Source organism: Harpia harpyja, chromosome 13, assembly GCF_026419915.1.
Source record: "Harpia harpyja isolate bHarHar1 chromosome 13, bHarHar1 primary haplotype, whole genome shotgun sequence".
Taxonomy (NCBI): domain Eukaryota; kingdom Metazoa; phylum Chordata; class Aves; order Accipitriformes; family Accipitridae; genus Harpia; species Harpia harpyja.
In genome coordinates this window covers 10,222,308-10,235,831 of record NC_068952.1, presented here as the reverse complement: position 1 = coordinate 10,235,831, position 13,524 = coordinate 10,222,308, and positions in this window count along the sequence as shown.

Sequence of the window (13,524 nt, the reverse complement as noted above, 5' to 3'; positions counted from 1 at the left end):
TTTTTAAAGGGGAGGAAATTCTGTATAAGCCAGTGAAATAAATATTAGAGTAAAATTTTCTGAAAGCACAGGAGGAGGTGGCAAGTATTTTATAGAGCTGTTAAGAGCCTTTTAACAGCTTTAGAAGTACAGTACATCACATCGCTTATTTTAGCACCAAAAACTTTCTTTGTTACTAGAAAGGCAGAAATGAAAGACTCTTTTAGGCAACAAGTTTTACAGGCTTCCTTCACTTGAAAATACTAAGCTAGACTGTACATCTCCACACAGTAAATCCAGTGAAAAGAAACCTCTGCAAGGACCTCTTTACACAGATTTTCTTTGGCATGACCATGGCAGGCTGTACTAATGGCCTGTCCAAGCAGGAAGGACCATCCTACACAGCTGAAGCACTTGGGCTCTAATAACTGACCTTTTCTCTCCCCACAGCATCTGTTATTTCCTCCACACCTCCCCCCACCCCAATCCATCATATGCTTTCCAGCACATCATATGCTTTTCTCAGCACAGGACATGTCCAAGTAACAGCTTCTCTTTTCCTTTATTAGCCCAGTCTCCACAAAACATTCTCTAATCCATCCTTTGGCCTTCAACCCTTTCAATACATTATCTGTACCTAATTAATCAATTATCTGTTTTCATCAACTGATTAGTAACATCATCTCCAGACTCTCAGTCAAATCCCTCCCCCTATTCTTCGTTTTCCTTTAGACCTTCTCCTTTAATCCTCTATTTCACAGCTGCTTAATCCGTAGCTGCTTTACCAGGCAGCCCCTTCCCTCCTCTTCTGCTTTATCATCATTAAGCAACAAGCATCCTGCTCAACCTTGAGCATTCAGGGTGACGTCACCTTCCTTGCCCCAAGCCTTCTTTCAGCAAAACATGATTCCACATCATCTTCCAACTTTTCATTCCATCCCAAAGGAGGATCTTCCAGCTCTGCAGCTGCTTCCTCTTCTCTGGGTTCGGTTACAGTCAGTGTGTCTTCAGCACAGTCCTCAGGTAACAGCAGAGGAGATGGACTTCGACTAGGCATATACATGTTGGCAAACTGGAAGGTTACATTAGGATTTGTCCAAGTTTCATATAATTAGGCAATTTTCTGAAGACAGATGAACTGGGTATTCAATTGAGGACTGCACCATAAAACACAAGCATAACTGTTTCCTCCTATAAATATTCAACTTCTGCTTTTTTTTCCTGAAAATTCCTATTTCACAGTTCTCAAAATACCTCACTCATCATTATCATCTCTTTTGCCAAAACCTCTGCATTTATATACTTCTCCTTCAGCATCTAAATTCAGTTTTATTTCACGGCCCCTCCTGTTGCTTCTTGCAAATCACTACAGTAAACTCACTCATATTTATCATTCCCAAGGACACGCTCCTTCCCCAAACATCATCTTCTTATTTGATCCTGTAAGGATCTTATCACTTTCTATTCAGACCAGCTCTTCAACCAGCATCAAGTCCCTCAACCCTTTATTTTTTGCCCTCAGAATCCTTGTTTCCCACCAGTTTCTTCTGCTTTTCAACATATCCCTCTCCTTCACAGCACACAGTCCTCACTAATTCTCCCACCTTTAGTTTTCCCTCTCTTTTCTTATTCAGCTTCCCTTCCCTCTGAAAGTTTCCACCCTGAACTCGCCTCAGTCCAAAGTTCTCCAAAGTTTGGGGTAAATCCTTTTTCTTCTCAAAGGCTCTCTGTCTTCTCTGTGTCCTGAGGGAGAGACCTCGAGGAAAAACTCCAGAGCCACAAAATTGTTATTGCTCTGCTTTGCCTAGCTGCTGGGGTAGCAGACCGAGTAATGGTGAGGTAGGACCTTCATGATCTCCAGAGCAGAGTCACACTGCCCTTCTTTCCTGTATAGTACACATTCAAGGTCTCCCCATGCCAGGAGGAGCAATTAAACCCTTCCTGCTGCACCAGCAAGATCCCTGATGAGCAGCAAGAGCAAGACATAGGGGAGGAGCTGCTGCTGTCTCCCCATCTGCTCCCCTCCATGAGGAGCTAAGAAGAAACCAAGTTGGGTGTGAGCCTGTTTTCTTCCCTTCCTCCCACCCCTTTACAGCTCATCTGTGCGAGCACAGTGCAGTATTGCCTTCTCAAGAAACAGTTATCTCTTCAAATCATTTCCAGCTACCAGGACCTATTTACTCCCTCAGCCCTGAAAGGACACAGCTGCCTTGGGAGCATAATACAGTTGACTTCAGGTCCTCTCTTCACTTCAGACTGATATGGAGCAAGAACTTTACCGTCAGTACTATTCCGCTCCAAAGTTCCCCTGGTATATTATGTACCATCTTTCAAATGCACACAGTGCCTGTAGAAGCCACATGCTTTTCTTTAAAGGAGTGATTCCTCTGCTCCTGGCACCACTTTTCTTCAAGAATCATTTGAGAAGTGTGTTGCATTCAAAGAGGCAGCGGTCTCCCTAGAGCCACTGAGTTAAGCTTGTTACACTTCCACCTGTAAGTGAAACTCATTAACATTATTCATCATCCTAACTTTGAGATATTCATTATTCCCAGTTATCTTCAACAAGTATTATATCTGCTGTAACTGCATACACATTTTTGCATAAAGTCATTTTGTGCACCTTATTCTATACCGTAAATTCTGATGAACATTAGCATACACTGTAGGATTTTGTACTTTTCTAGAATTGTAGGACAAGTATAGGCTACTTTAAATAAAATAAATGGACATCCTTCTTGTAATAAAATTCAGGTGCTAGATTAAGGGAGGCTGTCTGAAGAGGAAACAAAACAGTCAAAATCCAAATTCTAATCAGAGCTCAGAAATGAGTAACTGTGCATGTCTGTGTCTTAGTTTCCTTATCTACAAATCGAGAAGATTGATACTCACTTAGCAAAGCACTATGAGATGTGCAGGAAAGAACAAAATACCAAAGAATTATCAAGTGCAGTAAAATTTCTGAGTTTAACTGTCAAATGTCAAAACCATCCCTTTTTCTGAAGTTCAAGAAAGTGCTTAACTTAGCAGTAAATCTAGTCTCAGCTACTAACAAAAAGATCTACTGTTAAAAGCCAAAAAATGGAAGTATCATATGATGGCCAAATGCTCCAACAGACTGGTCCTGTGAAATGCTAGAGGGCAGTCAATAATTAATATCCCATGGCAAAGGAAAATTGATAGTAGGACCCTGCATCTTTATAAATCTTTCCTATATGATCAGCTAAAGTAGAAATAGGATCAATAATGTGAAAATACAACCTAATAGTCACAGCAAGGAATCATGGATTTGCATCTCTACTGGTGAAGATGCTCTAAAGGAGAAAGACGAGAAAGTCCTTCAAAGTGCTGGGCGACAGCACAGGGAGGCAGAGGAGCCTCCCACAGTAAGAGAAGTGACTGTAGAGGAAACAGTCCTTTTGTTTTTCTCCACAAAACTCCCAGTGGAGTAGCTCTTTCAGCAAAGGTTTATTTAGCCGCATTCTAGTTTAATAAATGCAAATCTAGAAAGCATGGTAAGTGAAGTGGGAGATAAGGACATGGCATAGGAAGTATGTCAGGACAATCAGAGGGGAAGGGTGCTGATAGAGGATGCAGCAGAACCAGTCTAACAGCTGACTGCTGCCCAAATGGGCAGTCCCGCTCCGCCCAGAGGATTTAGCAGATTGAATCCACTCACCAAGGAGTCAAGTGAGTGCCAAAATTGGGTACGAGGGTATTGGCAAGAACAGGATCACCCGTTCTAAACTCAGCAAGCTTTTAGATGGTCTCAGTCTGCTTTGAGGAAACACAACCCAAGTTGTGTATTTATTTGATCCTTAAAATCTCCTTCGAAGGCCAGGACTAGTGACAGTTTTTGAACCAGTTACGTAGACTGAGGCATGACTTTCTAGGACATTATGCTTCCTAGTGTCTTTCTCCTTCCCAGGAGCTGTAGAGGGGAAGAAGGCTCAGAGAACTCAAAAACTACTAGCCAAGTCAAAGAGGGCTATCTACATTAGTTATACCACTGATGAAAAAGGAGGCAGAACTGAGTCACAATACATTCTCCTTGGCTGTACTCAGCCCACCTGTAATTACACTTATCTCCTTGACAAGGCATAGCACATGATGCCCAGGATCTTAACATATACATCAGAGAACAGAGGAAGAGGGACAGAGTGTGTGTGTTAAGAAATAGGACATCGCTAAATAGACAAAAATGTAGGAAAATGTGTTCCATTTGTTTTCTGAGGCAGAACTATTTTACGTGATCATCATTGCATTTTCATGACCATACTAATGAATATGCACAAATGTCAGTGCAATTTTCATCAGGAGTATGCAAAAAATGCAAACAATTTGGTACAGCCACAGTCCAATTGACTCCTCTTTGAAATCTCTGAGGAAAGGTAAATCCTAATGTCCTGGTTTCCCTAAGGGAAGAGAAATAAACTGTATGTGCATCAATATGCTTATACTGATATAGCTGAAGACTGGGGAATGCACTCCTTTAGCTTTATCAATATTGCTAAAACAATGCAGCCTATGCATATAGAGAAGGTTTAAATAGCAGGCAATGATCCCTTTGCACATAATTTATATTAAATATGATGTATGTATATATTTTTAATCAAGCTCATTTGCTTAATACATATTTTATAAATCTCATAATTAAGAGATTTTTCTTGCAGAGTTGGTCTCAGAGCAATGAAAAACCATCAAGCTCAAGTGAGAGGTGCTAAATAGCTAGGGGTTCCTATAGCCTCAGCTACACATCCATAGCCTTAGACAGGGACTGGACAGAGAAGTCTCATCCCATTAGGATACACTGCAAAGGCGAGTGACAGCTGCATTCACAGGAAAAGCCTCAAGACCAATGAGGACACTTGACTTGGCTTGGACCCAAGCAACAGTGTTGAGGTTTAAATCCTCTCATTCAAGGACACCTTGACAAAAAAAAAAAAAAAAAAAAATTGCACAAACATCTATATTTATACCTTCCAGCATTTGGATGTTTGGGATAGAAAGAAGTAATTACCGTCATCGTCTACACACTTGATGTTTATTTATTATATAAATTTTACCAAGTAACACTAAGGATACCAGCATATCAGCATAACATGAGGATAACTGAGTATAAATGAGAAAGTGGCCTCATATTACAGTTTTCAGGGCTAAGATGACTATTAATGAATCATCTCATTTGCATATTTAAAAGGTGCAATTTACTTCCTAGTCACTAAAATAGATTCCAGAAGTCCTTCGAATACACGCTACTTTTGTTGAAACTAATTTCCAGAAGAATGCAATTATTTTTCAGTTAATCTTTACGAATTATTGAAGAAATAGTTGTCTGCCAAAAAACCCAGAAACATTCACGTTAAACTTTTTCAAAACTTACTAAAAATTAACTCAGTCATATAAATATGACTGATGTATACTTCACGGTTTTTATTCTAAGCATTTCACTGTATATCACGCCTTTTGATACTTCTGTTGTCTACTCCAGAAGTTTTCATCAATTGAAATGATTTTCAGTTTTGAAATTATTCTTCGTTTTGGAATTTATCCGGTTATCTCCATAGCAATCTAGTGTTCCTACGGCTGGAAAAATTAACAAGCATTTGAAAGTTTAATGCATAGGGCACTGTATTTAGAAGAAAGCAAAAGCTACCGACTTCAGTAGTCCACCCTAGAAATAAAACTGTTATGAATGACAAGTGACTTGTGATATTCCTTCCTAGTTTCAGTTACTTAGAGATAATAGACTCTTCAAAGAAAAAATTTGATATTCTGTAAACTTTCAGACACGTTTCAGCTTATAAACTTGTTCACAAAGATCTGTCCCAGAGGTAGCTCTGATCCTGCCAGCCAATCCTGTGAGGACTGAGCTTTGATCTTCTGTTGAGGCCTATTAACTTTTCAGGAGAGCTAGTAATGGCATCAGGGTTCAGATGAAGAGAGAAGATGGTGGTTCTTTTACCTTTGACAGTTCATTATTTGTGGGCAGAGAGTGGATCACCTATACCACATCATTTCTGCTGGGAAATTTTTCTCTTTAAACAAAAAGGAGAAGCCTAAGTGATTTCAGAACAGACATAAGATCCTGTGATTATTCTGCAACCAAAATCCCTGTCTACTTAAGGAAAATGCTTTCAAAGTTTCCAATGCCATCAAAATTTATTGCTGGCTTTTAATCCTCTTGTACCAGTTGGGTTCTATGTACAACTCCCAACTTGGTTTTACCTAAAAATCAAGGTGTAAAGCAACTTTAAGTTATTTTTTTCCTCTCTTTTTAGTGAATGCAAAGGACAAGAATGTTTCAGAACTAAAAAAAGGTTGATATTTAGTCATATTGGTGAAAGTATTGGTAACTACTGTAGTTTCTCCAAGGCCCAGCAAACCTGGGACCTCACTATCATCATGAGCAGAGCATTAGATTGCACTTTGAATGGTATTTGGTCTCTATGGGACAGACTAAGGCCATCCCGTTTGTAGTTATGCCAAGTGCACTTTGAAATCACATTTCTCCATCATGAAATGTGTCCTTAACATGCAGAGGTTGAAGGAGATATCCTGTCAATCCATTCTAATTTAGGATATTAAAAGAAAATTCATACTTAGGATTCATCCTTCTCGGTTTATTTTATACACTAAGGCATTGTTTGCCTGGATATCCAAAAAATGAAATTTGAGACTGAAACAGTTTTGTCCTTCACAATTCAGTATTACAGAAGTGTGTCCCATCTTTTGGCCTCATATGAATAACCTGACTGAAATCTGCAAGAAAACTTACTCAGAAGGGCTGGGGGACATAAAATTGATATAAGCATCTGTAGCAGCTCTAAAGAAATTTTAATTTGGAAGTCATGATTCAGGAAGATATGGTCGAACTCAGAGCAGTTTTACAACAGAAGCAGAACCTGGGAAACCCTGAAGCTGGCTCAAGCCTTCAAGGTGTTTAGAGGTAGCCCAGGGTAGTGACTCAGGGCCTCCAGTGTGACTCAAAACAAGACAGCTCAGGTTACCCAGCTTAAGTCTTGTTTCTCTGTTTTGTTTTCTCATTTCAACTGCTGAACTGAAATGTTCAGTGTCAAAATAAAACTGTGTGCACAGTCTGGGAGATGTATTCTTTCTTTTGACAGATTCACAGATTAGTGTGACTCAGCCTCTGACAGCAGAACTGGCCAGATGACAAAGCCCACAGTCAGCTGCTGACAAAAGTTCCAGCTTTTTTCCTGGTCAAAATGTAGGATTCTTTCCACCTACCATGTGCTGACTTATAGGAGACATTGTTCCCCTTAAGATATTTTAAATAGAATCTTAGGAATTGTTCTAATCTTCCTTGCTTCTAAGATGCTTTTGTGATACTTTACCCTATGTAAAGATCATACTCAATTTGTGAGACAATTAAAGCAATAAAAACATGAAGGACAGTCTTCTAAGGCTTTACTTTCAGGAAAAAAAAATTAATCACAAATAAGCCCAGAAATTAACAAGAGGGAGAAAACAGAAATCTGCAATTCGAAATTTATTCCTGCTCTCTAATGCTGAAGTAGAGCCTGCTTCCATAAAGCTGATTCATAATCTTTCCTGGGCATCTGTTTAAGGAAAGGATAACTAAAACTGAACTGGGGTGAAGTGTTTGCTCCCCATAACCCATGCATTGTCATACCCATCTTCTTCCAGTATCAGGCTTGGCCTCTTCCCTTTGCCAGTGCTCCTTCCTACTCAAATGAGATGAAATCTCCTTGTAGGCAAATAGAATAAAAAAGGAGCTGACAGGATACAGTGTCTTGTCTTCCCCCTGCTCCATTCCCCAACTCCCAGTCTTTTTATTTTGAGCATATTCTGTAAAGGCTTTTGCATAGAAAGTGCCTGCTAGTCTTCAGCATTCATGACCAATATGTCAGTCTCTTACAATCAAGAACTGGGATACTTTTCCCTGCCACGTAAAGCTCCTGAGGGTCTCCACTGATACATCAGGGAAGCCTGAACTAAACCACCAACAGCAACGCATAAAAAGAGAGCTGCAATAGCATGAGGAGCAGGGACTTGAGGGTGTTTGTTTCACGTGATGCCATGAAGCCAAATACTCCTGGCTATAAAAAGCATATGCAAAACACTACTAGTCTGATAAGTAGGACACATTTTTACAAGTTTAAATAAAACACTGAGCATCGCTGAAATCATCTGGAACCTGTTTGATATGTTAGTCCACAATGACAGCTGGACAGCAGTGATAGGGAACTTCAAAGATGCTGAAAACCTTCCTTTTGAAGCTGCCAGACTGAACACTAGCTTTTTATTATAGAAACTGCCCCCCCCCCCAGTGGAAATATTGAGGGCTTATTTGACTATTGCAGATGAATATAGAAATAAAATATTCATGGACAGGTTGCCAACATACTTTAGCCTGGATATGGAAGGCTGATCTCTATAGAAGTAACTCAGTCCATGTTTTCACATCCTTTCACTTCTCTCTTTAGAAAGCCAACAAGGGGAACGAGTTCTGTGATGAGTAGATCTGCTCAGTGGAAACTACTTTATTTGGCTACTTACATTGTCTCCCTCCTGACATATCTTGACTGAGTCAAACTTACCTTCATACAAGCACCACACAATAACTTTGTTGTCACCAAATCAAACTACATCAAGTTGAACCAGCAGACAAGGAATGAAATATTTCCATCATTTAGTATTAAATTCCAAAAATACATACATAAGACGGAAGTAATACTCTCATACATTCCTTTTCCACTTGAGCCGTGCTTCAAATATTAAGCAACTTGGTAATATTTACCAGTACCCCAAATCATGAGGGGAGACTGTTAAGAACTGTGGAATAAGCTTCAACTAAGCAATTGCAGGTAGAATAAGGTTATAAGATTTAAATACATGATGAATAGGTTTATATGCCTTTTGTACTGACTGCAGATAGAGAGGCTTTTCTGAGGGGTACTTTAGTCCACCTAAATTAGGTTCCTTTGGAGAATAGTTCAGAGGAGGAGCCAAGCCACTGCTTCTGGTCCTGACTGACTCTCCAAGATTTGTATCTTGATTTCCTCATATGAATACTCATATGTCAGAGGTATATCTTACTTAGGTATAAGAAATATTCTAAAACCTTATGGCTGTGTGAGATTTCCAGGTTCTCTGAATCAACTGCAAAATTCTTCTGTGCATTTCATATTTAAATGTTTACTACTGTAATAAATATTAAATAGTTTTCAGCCAACTATCCCAGATCAAAATAGCAAGCAGCTCATTTATGTCGACTTTGGACTACATTGAAGTGATTCTTAGCTACATTGAACATTTTTGGTTCCATAGTTGAGTAATTTAAGTAATTTGTTTTAAAAGTTGTTAATATTCATAATTTGAAACAACTTATTTTGGCTAGTTACAGGCCAGCTCTTCAACTAGCATGAAGACCACATTATGCTACTGTTCTCACCACATCATGTAAACCATATCCCTTGGCTTTGAAGACTCCTACTGACTTAAATCACAGCTGAAGATGTAGCCCACATTTTAAAATTCACTGAAAAACATTTAAGCCTTCAAACTTAATATTTGCTTGTGTTCATGCTATAAAGCTCAATGACTATAATAGTCATGGAAAATTAACGCTGAAGGGGCACAGACTAATTTAGAATGAATTTGTTTTAAACATGGATGAAGACAATTCATTTGCCTGATTGCCTAGAGAAATGAAGTTTTGGATGATGAAATTGAGGCCAGCTGTTGAGAGAACAGGAAGCTCAGAAAAACCTGGAAGAATGAGGGTGAAGACAGAAGTCAGCAATGAGGGGAAAACTCTCCAATTTTTATAGGGAAAAAGTCAAGAAAGCAGACAATCTGGAGGTGAACTAAACCACTAATTCTTATGAAGAACTGTAAATTAAGTTACTAGAAATTTTCAGCATATAAAGGGTGAATAAATTATTTTAAAAATCTAATTTATTCTGCTTTGTGACTACTTGGGAACCTTTCAAATAGACTATCACAAAATATTTTCTGGGTAAAATGTGGGGGGTTTCTGCCATGTTTTTAATTTGCTGCTGGAGCCAGACCTACTCTGCTGCTGTGTGGTCACCAGTGTGTCATAAGGAGACTCGGTCTCAGCAGCCACACTAGGAGAGTGTCATTTGCAGGTAGGCTGGTCATGTCATCACTTCTCTTCTAGGGCTCTACCACACATGGATGGGTTCAGATCTCCGTCAGGCATCCTAGAAATTGAAGTTAACCGGCCAGCTATCTGCAACAATAGGGACAGTCTGAGGCACTCAGCTTTCCCTTTGCAGTCTGCATTTACACAAAACCCATCAAACTGGCTGTGGCCATTATGAGCTTCTAATTAAACCTTTCTGAGGACAAGATCATAGGCAATTAAAAGGATAAGAAAGGTTAGCAAAAGAGTAACAGCCCTAACTACAGCAACTTTGTTTTTGAAAACCCTCAAATACCATAGAGCTTTTAAAACAAAAGGAGATGCAAGATGCATTGTGCCTTAGGGTGGTCTCCCAGTTTGGCATAGAAAATACACAGCTTAAGGTCTGTTTCTCCCAAAACAGAAAGCTTGCAAGAGTCTATAGCTTTGAGATAAGTGCTCAAGTCAACTACGTTTTGCTTAATATATCTTTGAAAGAATACTCTTCTGCTAATGCCCCCCAGTATCATGAGGCAGTTGCTTTACACTGTGACAGTCTCATAGCACAAACTATTTGGCTGCAGTTAAAGGAGAAAACACTTGATACTTTTTGGTTTGCAAGCCAGCCCGAAAACACAAAGCCTGACTAATGTATGAAACAGTCCCTTAAATCCTTCACAATGACTTAAGGAATAAAATAACAAAATAAAAGTACGTGGAGGTTAATGCAGATACCAGATGGGAGACTTAGAGAAATGTCTGCCGTTAGCAACACAAGGAAATCTGAAGGCCAATATGTGCAGACATTATGGCAGATAAGGTAGTGGAAAGTAATCCTCACAATGAGATAATATAGCTTTTTCATATAATTATGATATTTGAAAAATGTAGTAACTTCATTTGAAATATCGACATCTAGTCAGCATAAGCTATAACATTAATAGGCTGAGTAAAGAGAATAAATAGTTTTATCCTATTTAATCATAAATGTGGTTTAATGACCTTTATCTGATTATATGAGCAGCCCAAGCAACAATATTAAATAAATAAATAGAATATTAAAAGATTGTTAGCAGATAAGCTGCTTGGAAATTTCCAAATTAAATGTATTTGGGGGGAGGGAGCTCTGTCATTTAACAGTATATACATTTTCAAAATTAAGATGACTGCACAGGTGCTCCAGCTGAGCCCCGAGCCTTTTGCAGCCCCTGCCTGTTGCTGTGAAAAACCTCTCCTTGGCACCCTAGTGAGAACCAAAGGATTTTTCAGGAGAGATGCTGGTTTGGCCCTTAGTAATGCAGAGTTAACTGTCTTTTGATAAAACCTGAAAAAGCCTCATAACTAAAAGGTATTCGCTGCCTTTTGTTATACACAAATAATAGTTATTATATAGTTTTCTACTGTGCTTGACCTTAAGAATTAAAAAAAAAAAATCTAAGTTGTCCTCTTAAATTCATATTAAACACAGGTAACAAATTTCTGTTCCCAGGTGAACACTGCACTACTTCACACAATTTGTTTCACCTTGCCTGAACAGTCCCATATACATTTTCTCAGCAATAGTACCAGCATGAAAGAAATCAGTTCCTCCCTTCCATCACAGTTTTCTCCCCTCTTTAATTTTGTTTCCACCCTTCATTTTCTTAGCTTTTTGTGCAGCCAAACCTTGACCTTAATTGAAGAACTGACTCAGAGCAGAATTTTTTTGCCACATTTGGGTTTTTGCCACATTTGGGGTTTTGTTTGTTTTGTTTGGTTGTTTGGTTTTTATGTGTTGTTTTTTTTTTTTTAAAGCAAGATCAGTTCCCTAGTCTTGTTTCCAGCATCATCACAGAAAGCTCTGCTGACATACCAGAGCAGGCAAAAGATTTAAATCAGTACTTCTGCCAGAGACAGACCTTCACCATAAGTCAAGGTGCCTGCTAACTTTCTAAACAGGCTTGATTAGTAAAGCAAAAATAATACAAAGAAGTTTTCAAATGCAGGTGTTATCCCAGAATGACACTGGCTGTATGATCAAGACAGATAATGTTTTATCCTGGCTTATGGATATATTTGTATCTAGAGATCAAAATGAGAATTTTATCCCATTGGCAAGTATAGAATCCATTTTTTAATGGGAAAAGAAAGTTACAACATGGGGTCTATCTTTGTAAAAGATTTATATACATATATGTCTCAGATACAGCAGAAAAATAAAATATTAGAGGCAAATAAATGAGCCTTAGTACAGGTTAAAACAATACTTCTGTGACCGACATTTTATCCTTGCAAGTTTCCTAAGTCTAAAATACTCTACAGGTGAGTCCTTTACCTTGAGATTTTCTCCAGTCCCCTGAACTTAAATTTCCACTCTTGCAAAGTTACCTACTCAGGTGAGACAGGGAAAGAACCACTTTCGTCACCAGCTGGTGATGCTCTAAAAAAGCACTACTGAGCAGTGCCTGCTGGCCGAGTTCAGCTGGGTATGCTGAGAAGCAGCTCTTCTGTTGTAAATGACCATCACCCCTACACCCGATCCCCAGTGCAATGCTTATTCTACCCTGCAACCTAAAAGCAAGCTCAGTTGAGGTTCATAATTTTCTAGATACATTTGCTTTTGGTCTTAAATTACATATTTAAGTCTGTAGAACAGGGTGTACATGACAGACACAAGATATTTTGCTAAAGAATTTTTCTTTAATTGTAGCAATAGGTTTCTGCTAGTGAAACATCTACACTGAAGACTCAGCCTATATATGTCTCACAAAACAAATTATGTACGCAATAAGAACCAGAAAACATTATGTATTTCATTATACCTCTAATCTTGAAACAGATCATATTAAAACTTATATGTATTTGTGTTTGCATAGAGTAATGAAAAAATGAATTCTGATATTCACAGAACAATGAAATCCAGACTTCTATAGAATTGCATTACCCTACTCTCCTTTCTCCTTGTCAATATCCCCAGTTTCCCCTTCCATATCTGTTAAGTCACCCTGACCATATCTTCAGCCTTTACTTGACTTTAATGAGAAGCTTCTCTGAAACTTCTCATGCACCAATTGCCAGTCAAAAAGCCAAAGAAAGTAACACTGAGCTTCAAGCTTTCTGTCAGGGAAGACTTTAATTTGAGATTCTCCATCTTGCTGTTACCTTTCCTGAAACTTGTCAGAACTGAAAATTCCCAAGATTTTTATCCTCTCCTCCTCCCCTGCCAATTCAGGATGGAATAGGACAGTGGGTTATAGAAGAGAGTAGGTGGAAATTGCTAATGCCTAAGCCTTACAGTTTAAGAAAGCAGAGTTTCTTCCTTACACAAACTGCAAGAACAGATGCTGAATGCTTTCTAGCCACCTTTGCAGCCTACTGAATGTATTTGTTTGGGGAAATATAAATGACAAATTGACTTTTAGATTAATGGC